The sequence below is a fragment of the Paroedura picta genome, chromosome 2, assembly GCF_049243985.1.
Source record: "Paroedura picta isolate Pp20150507F chromosome 2, Ppicta_v3.0, whole genome shotgun sequence".
Taxonomy (NCBI): Eukaryota; Metazoa; Chordata; class Lepidosauria; order Squamata; family Gekkonidae; genus Paroedura; species Paroedura picta.
The window spans coordinates 113,199,782-113,216,626 of NC_135370.1; positions in this window are offsets into that span (position 1 = coordinate 113,199,782).

Sequence of the window (16,845 nt, forward strand, 5' to 3'; positions counted from 1 at the left end):
GTACACTTAGGAAAATGTGGAACAAACATAAAACAATGGATAATAGGTTTACTATTTGCAACATCTGGAAAAACAGAGAAGTTCTCTATCAAAGATTATTGTAAGAAGAAACTATTGAAATTTATTTATAATAAGCTGCCTGTATTTGACAAAGTGGATTCTAGACTATGAAAACTTATGCTGTTATAGGTACTAGTCATTAAAAGGTAAAGGTAAAGGTATCCCCTGTGCAAGCACCGAGTCATGTCTGACCCTTGGGGTGACGCCCTCCAGCGTTTTCATGGCAGACTCAATACGGGGTGGTTTGCCAGTGCCTTCCCCAGTCATTACCGTTTACCCCCCAGCAAGCTGGGTACTCATTTTACCGACCTCGGAAGGATGGAAGGCTGAGTCAACCTTGAGCCGGCTGCTGGGATTGAACTCCCAGCCTTATGGGCAAAGCTTTCAGACGGCTGCCTTACCACTCTGCGCCACAAGAGGCTCTTTAGTCATTAAGTCATTAAGATGCCACAATATCACCCCCCAATTCTAGCAGGGTGGCCATATGTTTGCTAGCCAGAGACTCCAATTAGTTTTTCCAACTCTGAAATTTTATGAAGAAAATTAAACCGTCTTGAGGGGAAACGGATGATATTCTTTGCTGTCCCTTATCTACCACCTCATGGGTTATATTAATTTCACTCTGTTTTCTCCAAAGCGCTTCATACTGCTTGTCTGTTCCCTGACAATTCTTAAACAAATATGATAATAATGATTGTTATTGGTATGTAGGTATCACCGAGGTAGGAGCTGCAAAAGGTGAGGTGCTTAGATAAAAACATAGCATCCAGTTGGAGCAAAGCTCTTCTGCAACTGAATTAAAATATGCAAGATAAGCTGCCTAAAAGCTCAAACAGAAGACCCTGAAGACTTTAAAAATGTAAAAATAAACATTTCAATATGAAGCATCTGGATTTGTAAGGATGAATGCTAATCTGCCCTTGTTTCGTTGGGCTGTGTTGTGGATAATTTGATGGCAAGTGTGAATATGAGCACAAAAAACCTGCCTCATTTGGAATTTCAACTGCACAGCAGCTGCAGGATTTCTGTTTCCAAAGTGGGTTTCTCTCATGCTAAATTTCTAAATACAGAGTGCCTTGCTTCACTAGCTGTTGTCTGTTAAATTGGAAAGCACAGCAATTTGTTTCAGAGCAGAAACCAGGATGCATAAGAGAAGTAATGTGGCTTCAGCTTTGTTATGTACTCACAGTGCTCATTTTCAGAAGTAGAGCTCATATATTCTACTGCAAGGTTTGTCTGGTCAAAACCTCAAAAAACAAGAGGCGTTGCTTAGCAGTGATATCAGTTCTATGGGCCTCAAAGCATAACTGGGCATGTATTCTGTTGGTCTATGCCATTCCTGAAGAAAAGACAGCTCTTTAAAATGGGAACTACAGTTTAAAAATGATAAACCTTTAGCAACCCTGTGTGACTGTATCAATGAGAATGTAAATTTGGGTGGCCAATTGCCATATAGGATCTGGAGATCCCCTGCTATTACAGTTGATCTCTAGATGAGAGAGACCAGTTTCCATGTAGAAAATGGCTGCTTTACAGAGTGGACTCTATGGCACTGTGTGTTATGTCTGTGGGCATTTGGCCCCTGATACAAATGAGGGCTTCTGCCAGCCAAGGAACTAACCAGTCAAAAGAACCTGATTGCTCTGCTTAGAGCCAATCCAATTGCCCTGCTTAGGGGTAATGAAGAACCCGCAGACTTAATACTGTGGGCCATTTCGCACGGCTTCAAAATAGCACAATGGTTGCTAATTGGAAACGCTACTAATTTGCCATAACCCACGACATCGTAGACAATCTGCAACAATCCTGAAACCGACCCGCAAAAAGCGCTTCGTTGTGGCGCTTTCAGGGGAATCCAGAAAAGTGGATTCACCCTCCGGATAGCGATACACTCCTGCAACCAATCTGCAACAGTAGCGCTAAAGACCTGTGCGTTACCATTGTTGCTGGTTCTTCAAAGTCCCTCCCCCTGGCTCTCTCCTCCAAACTTCCGGCGAAGCGATCGCCATTTTTTTTTCTCCGAGCGAGCGGGGATAAACGCACCGGCGAGCCTCTTTCTGTTTAGAGGCTTCCCTGGCTTCAGTCCTTCACCTTTAGTCACTAAGCACAAACCATTTAAAAGCCCGTTTGCTGAAATAGTCCCTTTATTTTTTACACATAAATTCAGCCGAAAATCGGGCCCGTGAGAAGGGGGGGGGGATTTTTTTTTATCACTCGAGGCAGCGTGCAAACGATCATACAATCAAACGACAGCTCACATTAGGCAGCTGGATGGGTCTCTCCGTAGCAACGAATCTACCTAGATTCGTTGCTATGGGTCTGTTGTTTTTTTTAAAAAACCTTTCTTAAAGGGAAAGGGGCTGTTTGGGAGCATGCTAACGGCTGCCCATTGGCTGCTTGACGGCCAGGGGCGGGACGAGCTTGGCAATAGCGCTTCCTTTCTAGCGATTTCTGCCGAGACCGGAAGCCTGTGGGAAACGCTAAAAAACGCAACTGATTCCACTACAAAGGCAGGTATGCATAACGACGAATTCCACTATTTTAAATGGCGATTTTTCATTCCGCAAACAATTTGCAACAAAGATCCCCGTGCGAAAAGGCCCTGTGCTTTGCTGAGGTCCCTCCCCTGAGCCCTGCTCTTCCCAGGCTCCACCCCCCCCAAACAACACCTCCAAGTATTCCCCCCCCACACACACAGAACTAGCATCCCTTTATATAAAGCCATTTTATAATCTCTGGCAAATTAGTAACTTTTAAGGCAATTTGGAATTCTTTAGTCCAGTTTAAATAGAAACCTTACTATCTGAGAGCTGTATTTCAGCTGATCTTTGCTTCATTGCTTTCTCTAGGAGCCAAAAACCCAACCATCTGTGCAGCAGGCCAAGGCGTGCAGTTTTGAAGTCCCTGATGGAGGACTCTCCGGACAGAAGGGGTGTGTGTGTCTGTGTGTCTGTGGTGAGAGAAGCACTGTATCACTGAAGCAGAACAGAGAAAGGAAATGACTCAATCATCAAAAGGCCCTCCTTCCTCAGGGAACTGTCCCTAATCAGTATTAGCCCCTTACAATAATACTATTTCAGAGGTACTGCAGACCAGAGCACTGCGTAGCCATGTAAACTGCTTCCTGGATTTGCCAAGCAAAACAGCATCCAGCAATTAATAGAATTTAGCTATTAGCCCTGCTATGATAAAGCAGCACAAATTTTGCATGCTAGTCCTACAGCCATTCCGTTTTAGAACAATGTGGTTTGCTTTGTGTGTTCTAATTTTCTCTCTCTTGCCGTGCAAGAATAACAAATGGTTGCATTTTGTTTGGCTTCAGACACCATGGCTATGGAAATTGTCCTTGTTACCCTTGCAAGAGCTATTACAAAGCTTCCTCCTGGGGATTCCCTGATTAGGCACCGCTTTAGTATTAAGCTTGGGTAGTTTATTGTATGTGCCAACGATCGAGCTAAAGCTCTACCTTTTTTAGTGCCAAAGTTGGCAATAGACACTGCAGAATATGACGACAAGCTCTGGGAAAGGGGATATTACTAAGCCATGGTCCTTTATAATGAATAGTGATTAGACTCAGAAATAAATGTGCAGCACTTCAGAAACAAATCAGCAGTTTGTTCTTTAAGGCAGAAGAAGAAAGCTAGGCAGGGTGAAAGGAACTGTGGCCTTCTTGCTTCCCCCCCCCTTTTTTTTAGCAGTCGCCCCTTTTCATAGTGAGCATTTACTCTTGCTGACATAGATGACCCTTCTGATAGGGACTCCCCACCCCACCCCCACTCACCATGCATAGAACTGATCTGAAAGCACAACAACATTTGGCACTGCACTGGATCTGAGGTTTTCACTGTCACTGCAGTTGCACACCCTGTCCATGATGTATTCTTGGGGCCCACCTGTGGACTAGCAGGGGACATGTGTGCTGGCAGAGGCTTGGGAGGGGTCATGATTCCATATACTCCCATTACAGTACCAGAGGTGTAGAAAGAGCAAAGCACTAACTTTTTATTGCAGGGTTTCATTCTTACATAGCTCCAGCTAGCCTCCCACAGGGAAGTTCCCTCACTCCCTGGCCATGACTGTACCTCAGACTCTACCCTTCCAGCTCCAGTGCATGACCACCTTTAACTCCCTCCACACAGCTGTGCCTGCTCCGGGGAATTAGCAAGTAGTATCTCTTGAGTGCTGGCTCATTGCCCTTGACACCCCAAAGGCATCCTTCTGTTCCTGCTGAGGCTGCTCCCACTAGCCAACTGTCCTTGATATTACAGGCCAGACCTGCCCAGTGGGTTTGACATGTGGTTCTCCACTAGCTGTCTGCCGCCCTTTGTCCTCCTTGTTGGTGTGTTGCCTGCCAGGTCCATCTCCCACTCATGGTAACATTGTAATGGGTATAATAGTAATATGTCTTTGGGAAGCTAGAGACCAGAACTGTATATAACAAAATTGTGTAAAAATCCCATCCTTAGAAAATAGCATTTTCACCCATGACAATAGCCAAACAACTGTCATCTATCACTGGCTATTCCACTCTTCCTTCAAGGAGATTGTGGTTCTCTCCATCTGTATTTTATCCTTACAACAACTCTAAGGAACTGACATTGACTGACCCAAAGCTATCCAATATGTTTTATGGATAAGAGGGGATTACAGGTCTGCTAAGTGGTGACGAAAGCCAGCCATGCTTGGTGTCTCGTCTCACAGTGTTGCCCTCTTTTGACATCCCAAGCAGCTGTTTGTCACTTGGGTGTTGAACTGGCTCTGTCTTACATTGCCTCTTGTGTGCTGCTTCAAGTGACAGGGGCTTGAGGCAGCCCTGAAATGGGCTCGAATCAATTCAGGTGATTTTTGTAAACTGCCTGGGAGTGGTGATATGCAAACTGAACTATAAATAAATAAATACCGTCATGGTTTGAACTCTCAAACACATGGACAAGCCATTGTTTAGAGCTGTTGTTCAAGCATTGCTTTCATATGCTTTGCCTTTCTTGCTCTTAGTGGTAGTCTCTGTATATGGACCAATTGAAAAAACTATGGCTTGTCAGCTCAGATATCTTATCCAGCATATGGTATTCCCTCAGTGGTCTCTCCTTCCTGTCCAATATTGTAATTGTGTTTATGTTTTTGGAAGTGTATTTTAGCTCTGTCTTTAATTGTTTTAATTATGTGTTTTTGTTGGTTTTACTGGCTTTTAGATATGGTTCTTATTATTTTAAAAAAATTGTTAGCCACCTTGGTGACTCTTATGAAGGCAAAATATATATTAATATAAACAGCTGGCAGAATTGAGAATATATCTTATAAGACAGTCATCTGTCATTCCCATAGACTCTGTTCTGTGACTTCAAGCATCTTTTTCCTTGCCCAGCTTCTGTACTGGAAGTGAACCAGGCTGGATTAAAATGTCTAAAGTAACTGTATGCTGCAAGATTAGGAAGGAATGTGAGCAGGATTTAGCTCTTTTCTCCTGTACACTCCGCTTTCTGTAGCATCATTCACCACACTGTATATGAATATATGAAGCTACCTTGGCCCATCAGAGTCAGGGTCATCTGTTCAGACTGGCAGCAGCTGTCAAGGGTGTCAGATCAAGGTCTTTAACAGCATTTATTACCTGATACCTTTTAACTGGAGGTTTTGGGGATTGAACCTGGAATCTTCTGCATACCAAGTAGATGATATACCACTAAGTCATAGACCCTTCCCAACTTCATATGGTTGGACATATTAATAAATATATTTGCATATCACCTTTCACATCTAGCTCAGCCCTGAATAATGTCTTTCTGTTGAAGATGCAGTGATCCATAGGAGAATAGAGAAAGTGTGAATGGCATATATATATTGTAATCCTGAGATATTAAAAGAATTTTTTTGTTACAGCATCTCCTGCTTCAGAAGCACATGAAGACTTTAGCCAGAAATTATGCAGAAATAAGTATAAAGACCAGTCCAGAAGAGACTGCAACAAAAAGAGTGTTGTGTCCATGCTGAAAGTCTGTATGAAGAACAGCATGAATAATGTGATAAAGAATATATCTTTTCAGTTGCTCAAAAACTATTGATGAATCCTAGCTCTTTCTTTCTTTCTTTCTTTCTTTCTTTCTTTCTTTCTTTCTTTCTTTCTTTCTTTCTTTCTTTCTTTCTTTCTTTCTTTCTTTCTTTCTTTCTTTCTTTCTTTCTTTCTTTCTTTCTTTCTTTCTTTCTTTCTTTCTTCCTTCCTTCCTTCCTTCCTTCCTTCCTTCCTTCCTTCCTTCCTTTTGACAAAGCAATATTATTTATATTGATATATTCATAATAAATGTATCTGATATGCAGCTCTCAAACAAACATACATTTAATAAGAATTGTGTGTCCTGTGGTCATCTGCCAATTCCTGATGTTTTAAAATGATTCAGGCATAAATAGACTAGGGAATCCTGCAGTAAGTTCACTATATTTAGAGAATACTCCCACTTGGTCTTCAGTTATAGAAAAGGAAGCCCAGAAATTAATTGCAGGGTTTGCCGATGGCAAAACTGCAGTTACCTCCTGATCTATAAAAAGCCACTCTGATCTATATAAAGCTTCTATGTTGAACAAGCATTCCAAATATAGTAGACTGACAGATGATCTGCTGGCTGGCTTTCAAGTATAACTGCTCCTATTTAGGAAAAGCGGTTATTAAAAACTACAGACCAATTAATCTTTTAGATGTAGCCTGTACAATCTATACCTTCGGGGGGGAGGGCAGAATGATAACCTAGAAGGCTGAGCAGATCAAGACCAAATTATAGTGCAAGAATTAACTGGCTTTCAGGAAGATAAGGGCACTATTGATCAATGTTTTGTGTGAAGTCATGTTAATAAAAGGTATGATTACATGAGAAGTGATGTGTCAGGTTGGAAAAAACCCTACCTCAACTCATGTCAGATGTGTGATAAGGACCCTAAATGCTAAAAGTAATTTCTGTCCCCATTCTGCTCCACGGTTAGGTGCAGCAGGAGGAGTTCCTTGAGTTTTCCTCTCCCAACCTGCACCCTTATGGGCTCAGGCAGACAGGTTGGTCCTGGTGGCATTACTCTCAGAACCACCCCAGACATTCTTTAGTTGCCAAAAGGGCACAGGCTAAAAGGGAAGGAAAGCAGAAGTCTCTCCTCTACTATGAATTCAATAATTTTTAATTAATTTGTATTTTATTAATCACAATAGCATCTACATATATTTGTGAATAGCACCTACATACATTTGATAAACAGTTTACAGAATATATGATTGCTCATTTATTATACTGAGCCATTTAATAAGAAGGCTGGTTGAAAGATAGAGTACAGGTCAAAGACCTGACATGTTATAAGAAAGCTTTGTGTTTGTGTCAATAGGAATTAATAAGGCAACCAGATTGTCCTACTTTTGGAGGGACATCTGGGGGCACCTGGCAAATTGTACTTATGTTGAAATTAAAATATATATATTACAATACTATTTTTGCGTTCTATGTGTTCTATGAAAAAAATTTGTTGCTCCATATAGACCAAAGTTTTAATCAGGAAACCCCCCCCCCCACCCAGGCAATGGTGTCCCACTTTACCAATGTTAAAATCTGGTCACCTTAAGTTAATGCTGTAGCTGCCTCATATGACCCCTTTGCTAACAGCATAGTCTGTACTCATAGAAATTGCTTGAATGCCCAATGAGTTTTCAGTCCTTGGCAGAACAATTGGCAGATGTTTATTTTTATTTTAACCTTGCTATTCAGTGGTAAGTTATTTCCCAAAGGAGCTCAATGATTTCAGAATCTAACAGAAATAATGATCAAAGCACAGCATAAAATGTTCATTGTGGAGTAAATTATCAAGTGTGCTGGAGCCTGGCATTAGCTAGAGATGCAAGGTTGCACCCTGCCCATGGCCTTATCAATGGAATTTGGGTTGGAAGAAGGGTGACCTCATCTCTGTATTTCTTGGCACGTGTGTTGAACTGAAGGTCTTTTCCATAGCTAATGATGTAGTGGTTTCTGATTTAGATGTCAAAAATAAATAAGTGCAGTGGCACTTTAATGGGTAACAAAATGTATTTTACCCCAAGCTTTTTTGAGTCAGAGTTCCTTTCAGATGCATGAACATTGAGGGGAGTGGCTCTTCCCCTGCACTCTCTGTGGGTTGGTCAAGAGGGAGGTGCTGTGTCCTGGTGAAGCTCTTTGCCCATGGCAGCTACCGATGCAAACTGGATCTTTTTGGCCTGCCAGAGATGTGAAAGGGGGAAGGGAAACTAATTGAATGACTACAAGAAAGTGAAGATTCAGCTTCCTAAGAAATGTTCATTAGAACAGGATCGTAAGAAGAGGTGGCCTAAGTAGTGGAAAGGATTGAATTGTTGTTGTTTTGTTATTAGAGTGTTGCCAAATATGTTCACCGCATAACTAGAGATAATAAAAGGGCAAATTCAAGAGATGGGTTAGCCAACTTGATGTGGACATTTTTCAACATGCACATTTTTTTCCTTAATTGACATTGCCTTTTCAAAAAGAATTGTTCAATGGAGATAATATAAAGAGGTCACACATTGTTTCCTAAGAAAAGTCTTCATGCATCCACATTTTCAAGCAAAGACAATAGCGTATCTGGACAACAGAACCCTTAAAATCCCTGTTAGACTAACATATTTGTGTTTGTGATCAAGGAACAGTTGAAGATTTAGCCCATTCTATTTCTCTGTAACTTCTTTATTGGAATCATCGCATTAATGGATTCTGAAAAGATCTATGAAAGTGACCACTTAATATTCTAAACAGTGTATCTAGAGCAGGGGTAGCTCTGTGGCTCTCCAGATGTCATTGGACATTGGACTCCAGATGTCAATGGACAGCTGGCAGGTGCTCATGGTAATTGTAGTCCATGGACATCTGGAAAGTCACAGTTTGGTCACCCCTGATCTAGATGGGTCCCTATTCTAGCTTATAGCTAAACTAATGTGATGTGTACATATATATTGAGGTCAAGCAAATTTCTTTAGGGCCCGGGATGCTCAATTGAATGGTGTTACAAGAACAAAGCATTCTCTGGAGAATGTATTCAGAGAGAAGAAGAAGAAGAGTTGGTTCTTATATGCCGTTTTTCCCTACCCGAAGGAGGCTCAAAGCGGCTTACAGTCGCCTTCCCATTCCTCTCCCCACAACAGACACCCTATGGGGTGGGTGAGGCTGAGAGAGCGCTGATATCACTGCCCGTTTTATCAGCACCATGGCGAGCCCAAGGTCACCCAGCTGGTTGCATGTGGGGGAGCGCAGAATCGAACCCGGCATGCCAGATTAGAAGTCCGCACTCCTAACCACTGCACCAAACTGGCGATCCCTCAGATACACAGGTCCCAGACTGCATAAGGCCTTTACGGTAAGTACCAGAACCTTGAAGCATATACAGAACTCTATTGGAAGCCAATGCAGCTGCCACAAAACAGGTTTTATATGGGGTCCCCGTGGCGTTTGTGTGAGAGCCCAGGCAGCTGCATGTCAAACCAGCTGTAATTTCCAGAGCAAGGTCAAAGGTATGCCCTTGTGGAGTGATTTACAGAAATTGAGTCTAGAAGTGACTATTGCATGGATCATGGCGGGTAGGTGTTCCAGGGCCAGGTAGGGTGCTAGTAGCTTAGCTTGGTGTAGGTGGAAAAATGCCTGCTGAACTACCTTTGTGACCTTAGCCTCCATAACAATGGACCGATGATGGAAATCATAATATACTTAACCAATTCCCAAGGATTAACTTCTTACCTAGGATATTGCGCTCACTGCTTCAATGGACAGGCATATAGAGTCATTGTTTGCTTGAATCCTTGGTATTTCTTGCTTCTAATATGAGAAACATACTCAGTTGCAGAGTGGCTTGCTAGTAAATTGGCCAATAATTCTCTTTGTTAATTAAACTGAATAGTTTCACAGTACAAACATGCTCTGAAAATAGCTATAAGGGGGAAATATTTGAACAGAAGATTTCCTACTTCCTTAGCCAAGCAACTATTATTAGAACAAAGTCTGAAAATAGAACAGTACAATAATGTCATCATTTATGCTGAAACTATATTCACAATACTGTACACAGTTCTGGACACTCAAAAAAGTACACCAGAGTACTAGAGAAAGTATGGACAAGATTATGGGAAGTGATCATGTGGGTGGACTGTTTTCCCAAGCAGAAAAAGTAAAATAAATTTCCTTGATCTGGTAAAAGGGGATTTATGAAAACATTAGAGAGGCTTGCAAATATGGCACCTTGGAATATATGAATGACTACCCCTAATGTCTGGACATTGACCTACCAAATGGATGTCAAGCAGGTGAACTGGTCAGGTATTCTCCCCTACCACTACACTCACAATGCAAGAACAATAAAAGCCATAATTGTGGAAACACTAACATCTTCTGTAGGATGGAGGATGTCTAGCCACTGCAGAAGTGGCAGAGAACTACTCAGAATTGCTTGGAGAATAACTGGTCACCAATGAGTGACCTCCTGCTGCCCCTGTTCTGTTCTAACCTGTACCAAGCCCTACAAAGGCAAAAGTGCAATTAAAGTGAGGCCAGAAAATATAGCTCACTGTGCATTATGCAACAAGCAGAGGCAGCTGAAGAATTTGCATAGTATTCTGGGAGGGCAGAAACAGGAAATGAAAATTAAATCGAAGTGGAAGCTGCAAAAGCAAGAAGGAACAAACTTTACATATTGTCAGATTGCTCTTCAAGCTTGCCTTTAAATGACAATGTAAGATTGCCTAAGAATCAAGAAATCAACTGGAAAAAACACCTCCAATCACAATATTTGTTTAATTGATAAGCTTCCTCTCCAGAAACCTACTAAAGGCATCACACAAAGTAAAAACACAACAAAATAATTTAAACATTAGAATGACTAGGGGCAAAGCACGTTGTATCCAAGAATACAACGGGTGATAGAGCTTGGCAGTGGGAAGAGGAAGGGGAGGAGTTGTCCAGTCTGTAAGGGCATGGGGTTGAATGTGTGTGTTGTGTGGGAGGTTGTGGTGGCGTGGTGGCAAATGAGGCCATGGGTGTGGAGATATGGGTGTCAAGAACCTGTGGTGTGGAATGTTCATTGAGTATGGGAGAGGACTGATCTTTGGGAATTATGGTATAGTGGTTACAGATGAGCTTTCCAGAGCCATGTCTTCAGATATGTGAAGGGAAAATCAGACAGGAGATTCTTCTTAGGGGAAGATTACATGTCAACCAATTCCTCCCAGTTCTGCATCATTTCCCTTCTTGTGTGAATTAGGCCACAGGCACTGAAATGCCCCTCTGCCCTAATACACATGGGGTTGTCACAGTACACAGGTGTCCACCCTGTTCCTTCTTTTCCACTTTTTCACTGTTGATAAAATGTTATGTACCCACATGCTTCTTTCATGGTTGCTCCTTAGGAGAAGAACGGATTTTTCTACCCTGTTGTTTACTACCCAAAGGAGTCTCAAAGCGGTTTACAAATATCTTTTCCGTTCGTCTCCCCACAATAGTCAACCTGTGAGTTATGTGGGGCTGTGAAAGGTCTGAGAGAACTTGGAATGGGCTGCAGTGATCCAGCAGGCCTCAGGTGTCTCAAAGCATTTTTCAATCGTCTTTCCTTCCTCTTCCCATAGCAGACTCCCAATGAGGGAGGTGGGGTAGAGAGCCTCACAGGGAAGCTGGCAACCCTAAGGAGAAGACTCTCTGTGCACAGCAGTCTTGACCTTAGTAAGGTTTTTTTATACTGTTTTTTTATTTACCAGGCCAAGGTTGGAAAAAGTCAAGTCAGTTCCCATGTGTCTCCAGCCATTTACTTGTTCGCTATTTACAGTTTCAGGCTGTAAATATTTAATTAGATCTTCCTGTACTTTCCAGACTCCCAGGACTGATGCTGGTCTGCCTGTTTGTGCCCCAGAATACAAACAGTTGCTGATAAGGGCTGGCCATAGACCATAGCCCAGGAGGGACACACCTGCACCACTCCCTCCCAACTGCAGGCAAAAATGGCTTCTTTGAAGGCTGGACTCTGAGGCATTGTATGATTTTGAAGTCCCACCTCCAAACCTCCAGGAATATTTCCATCCCAGGGGTATCTCCAGGTGGGGCCTGAAGAGCTCCTGGAATTACAGCTCACCTGCAGAGTATAAAGATCAGCTCCTCAGGCAGAAAGGGCTACTTTGGACAGGGTTGTGGTAGAGAAGAAACATTTAAGGTCTCCCACACAGGTTGTTATTGAATTGAAAGACTTGAGGCCTACTGCACTGTTGTTGTGCAGATGAAACAGGAGACAAAAGAACCAGTTTCGTCTGCAGAATAACGCTGTGCAGTGGCCTCAAATCTGCAAAGAGTTGCAAAGAAGAAAGACACATGGCTTGGCTGTGTCTAACCCCTGGCCAGAGCAGTATTTTAAGTGAGAAGCGGCTTTTCTGTGGCCTCCCTGTCAGCCAACTGTTTGGCAGAAGGGGAAAGTTCCCCACCCTCAAAAGGAAGGCCCTCAGGCTTCCCTGCATTGCTCTTGAAAATGCCTCCCTCCCCTCAGTCAGGGCCTGTCAGAGGCTCCTTCCCAGCAGGCCTCAAGGGGGGGGAGGGGGAGCACTCTGCAGCCTCCTGCCAGCTCTGTCAGGGTTCTGAGGCAATTTACAGTTGGACATAACAGTTAGGACAGCCTTGAGGCGAAAAGGGCTGGCGCAGCCTGTCCAAGCCTCTGTTCTTATTCCCCTTGGCAGCCCTGCTGACCTCCTCTTCCTGCGGTGGTCTCCAGATTGCCCTGGAACTCTGGTCTGTCCTGGTGAGGGCCCAATCGGAAGGCGCAAAGCGCCTTCCAATTGGCCCCCTCTCTTGTCAGTCTGGGGCCAAGGGGCCAATCCGGGAGTTTTGATCATGGACACAGCCCAACCCAACACCCCTTACTGTTTTATTAAGAGGGAACAGATAAATATTAAAACAATCCATACACAACCTAAAAACAACATTCAAAAATCTAAAATGATGGGCAAGAAACAGTATTCAGGCTGGAAGCGGACTATAAAATATCCAAAAGAACAGATTGTCTAAAATATATTTCAAATGTATACAATCTTCTTTATTTCCCCTACTCTTGGCTTTCCCCTTGAGAATAAGAAGACTCTGCTTTTTTAAAAGATCACTCTGTGAATTGTTTTTGGAAAAGGAGCAATTAACAATTGTTCTTTGTTACACAAAGGCAAGCTTTCTCAATCAGGGTTTCTTGATTACCCTGGAAGGGTTTTCTGAATGTGTGGGAGTTAATTAATCCTTATCCATTGTTCCCTTATATATTTGTGAAACAGGCCTGGGGATGGAGACTGTTTTGCCTGTCTGAGATGGAATAGGGCCAATCAGGGCCCTCCCTCTCCACTTCCCATCCTCCCTCCTTGCCCATTTGCAGGGGGGAAGATTCCCTTCCCTGAGCTGCAGCAAGTGCTCTCGCTGCCTCACAGAGGCCGCGCAGGCGCTTGCCACGGCCCAGGGAGCCAGCCGCGGTGCTGGCAGCCCACAGGGACCTGGGGGGGGGGAGGTGTGGCTTTCAATGCCCGTTCTTATGAACTGGTTTTGCAGCTAGTATTTAATATATTTTTAATGTTTGTTAAACATTTATTGAGTGATATGATCATGTACGGTCATGTCCACCCACTGACCACTCCCAGAATGGCTATTAATGGGCATGGAGGGGGTGGGAGGGGGCCCAAGTGTACACAGCTATGCTTCCCAATCATGTTCTACACAATTACGCCACTTCTAGGGTTTGTTGATGCTTGTAGAATGTTTCAGAAATTTCTCAATGGTAAAACAGTTGAGAAAGGCTACACTAAGATGTTATTGCAAAATAATTTCAACATCTAACTGTATCAGGTTGAATGTAATAGTTGTTCCACTGGCAAAACAGAGGGAAGGGCAATTTTACTCCCTTCTTCACGTCAGGCCCCCGTACTTCATGGCATTGTACCCATAAGGGATTTCAGCACCAGCTTTTTGTGCATTGCAGGGTACTGCTGAGGAAAGCTGGGGGTCAGTCTTGTTCGCACTGGCAGAAAACAGGTGGGGATTTAACCCATCTCTTCCATTTATGGGGCAAAATTATTTCTGATTTTTCGGATACAACCAGTGCTCTATTCTCATCCATTTCTACTTCCTTCTGCTTCTTCTGTTGGTTGTTGGTACAGATCAAAAGTCCCATACATGTAGTAATTCCCAGTTTTTTCATTTACAGCAAAAGGACTTCATTTCACAAGGAGCCATATACTCTTTTATTTTTTTACAGACAGATATCTCTGTGAAAGTAAAACATAATGTATAAAGCACTCCCAAATCAAGAATTTAAGGCCTTCATTGGAAAGGGCTGATCAGAAATATCTGAAGTTCATAGCAGGAACAACAAAATGATAGAAGTAATTGATATGGCTATTATTGTTCCCTTGATTTTCATTGTCCTTGGGTAGTAATGGAGAATTTCATATTCATATTTAAAATGTCTGACTAGCTGACCCATCTAGTAGATCATGATATGTGTGATATTGTAGTGAACAGAATAAGGTGACTCATTTACTGTAAATATGACTTTATTTCTATACAACATTGAAATCCATTGTGTGAGAAATACAATGGGATCAAGATAGTGATTGGCGGTGTTTTGTAGTTGTGGTAGAGTAATGTTGTAGCCAACTCCTTGCACACCTATCAGCTTCCTTTGTTATATGATAACCTCCCCTCCTTTCCCCTCCTTTCTCCAATTCCTTTTGTGTGTCAGCATAACCTCTATTTCACCTTTTGCTCCCACTGCCCTCATCTCTGTACCTACTCTCCATGTTGCCCCTCCTTTTCTCCATCAGTCAGTCCAGTGTAGCTGCTCTAACCACCTGCCCCATACCCCTCATCCCTCCTTTGCAGCTCTCCATATCTTCTGCACAGCTGGCCTGCGACCATGGTATTCAGTGTTTACCACCCTTGGTCTTTTCCCACCTGCCCATTATGCTTGGCACTCCACTACCTCCACCCTTCGATCATGTACTCAGCACTCTTGTTCTCTGGCCACCTACCCTGATCCCTTGGCTCATCACTACCCCCCAGCCCCACCTGCAGTCCAGTTTTCAAAATAGTAATTTTATCTCTTGTCCAGAGATCAACTGCTCCGCGGGCTCTATTTCGCCCATTGAGTGCTCCCTGAAACCTGGAACAGGGTGTGTGGGGGAGAGTTGTTTAAAGAAGACCCTGCACAACAGTTGATACTTGGGATCAGCTGCTGAGTGGGCTCTTCCCTCCACCACATCCCTCTCCCAGGTTGTGGGGAGCTCTCCAACTGCTGGTCTATCTGTTTGTGCTTCTTCTGGCTGAGTCTGTTACTGGAGTTTCAACAGCTGCCTCAGCCCTTTTCAGGCTTCTGCCAGTTGTGGATGAAGTTTGGGTTTTTCCCTTCTCTAATTTTGGATAATAAGCTCTTATATATCCCTTTTGCTGACAGTTATAGCACACTATTGAGAATCCTGGTTCTGGGTGCAAGATTTAGCAGAAACAATACATCCAAAAAAAATCAAACAAGAATCCCAGATGAAACAAAAAAAAAAATATTTGCATAAACAGGATTTTTCAGCTCAGCAAATCTAACACAGATCTTTTTCCCATAAAGGAAATATAACATTTCTAGATTCTTTCTGGATTAAATATATTTGAGACTTTAAAAAAAATCAATTTTAGGAAATAATTATAACAAAATTTAAACTTCAAATTATCAGATTGGTTTGCTAATACTATTGTTGAAACACACAATGCAAATTTTCTCAAACTATGAGGAAGATTTCCATTGAGGAATAAGAGCACCTAAGAGACTGTATGAAGATCCAGGGTAGAATGCTATCTGAAAAAAGGCAAATTCTGTCTCCCTTCACCTCCAATCTGGGTAGCCTGAATGACTATAATTAATTCCCTGGATTTGTAGAGATGTCTGATTAAGTATAATGCAGCTTCATGTGACTACACCCTTCCTGTGCCATGATTCCAGTCTTATCCAGGAAGAAGAACATGCTTTGTTCTCATGTCAGTGGATTTAAGAGAAATGTCTAACAATGCTATCCTAACAGTTATACCCTCCAAACTCCATTGATTAAGACTCACTGTTTCTCTGCTAATGACACTGCTGAACAAGTACTCCAGTTCCTAGAAAATTCTGAGTATGTACTTGCATGCAATTGTGCATGAGAATTTCTTCACACTTGCACAACTTATTATTATTATTATTTATTATTATTATTAATTCGATTTGTATGACCGCTGCTCTCGGAAACCGGCTTGCGGTGGTTCACAATGATTCACTACAAATCAATACATTAAAACCATTAAAATTCCCCATTAAAACCGCATAAACAATGACAGTCATAATGATGGTGATTAATAACTATTCCCACTGGATGAGCAGAAGGGAGCGGATGGATAATAGGGCATAGGGTGGAACAATCTGGGGAACCAGGCCAGTCTAATACTGGCCTCCCCCCCCCCCTGGAGAGAGGGGCCTGATCTTAGCCCCCGGACCACCACCCAGCCTCAGACAGATGCCTGGCGAAAGAGCTCCATTTTGCAGGCCCTGTGGAACTCAGAGAGCTCCAACAAGGCTCTTCAGGGAGCTCATTCCACCAGGTAGGGGCCAGGACCCGAAAAGGCCCTGGCCCTTGTTGAGGCCAGGCATTGGCATTGAGTTGGGGCACAAAGGTTCCATGATGGTAGAGAAAACTGAAAAGTGGCTAAGGTGAAAAAGTTTTAGAAACACTGAAACCCTTTTGGCTGCTGC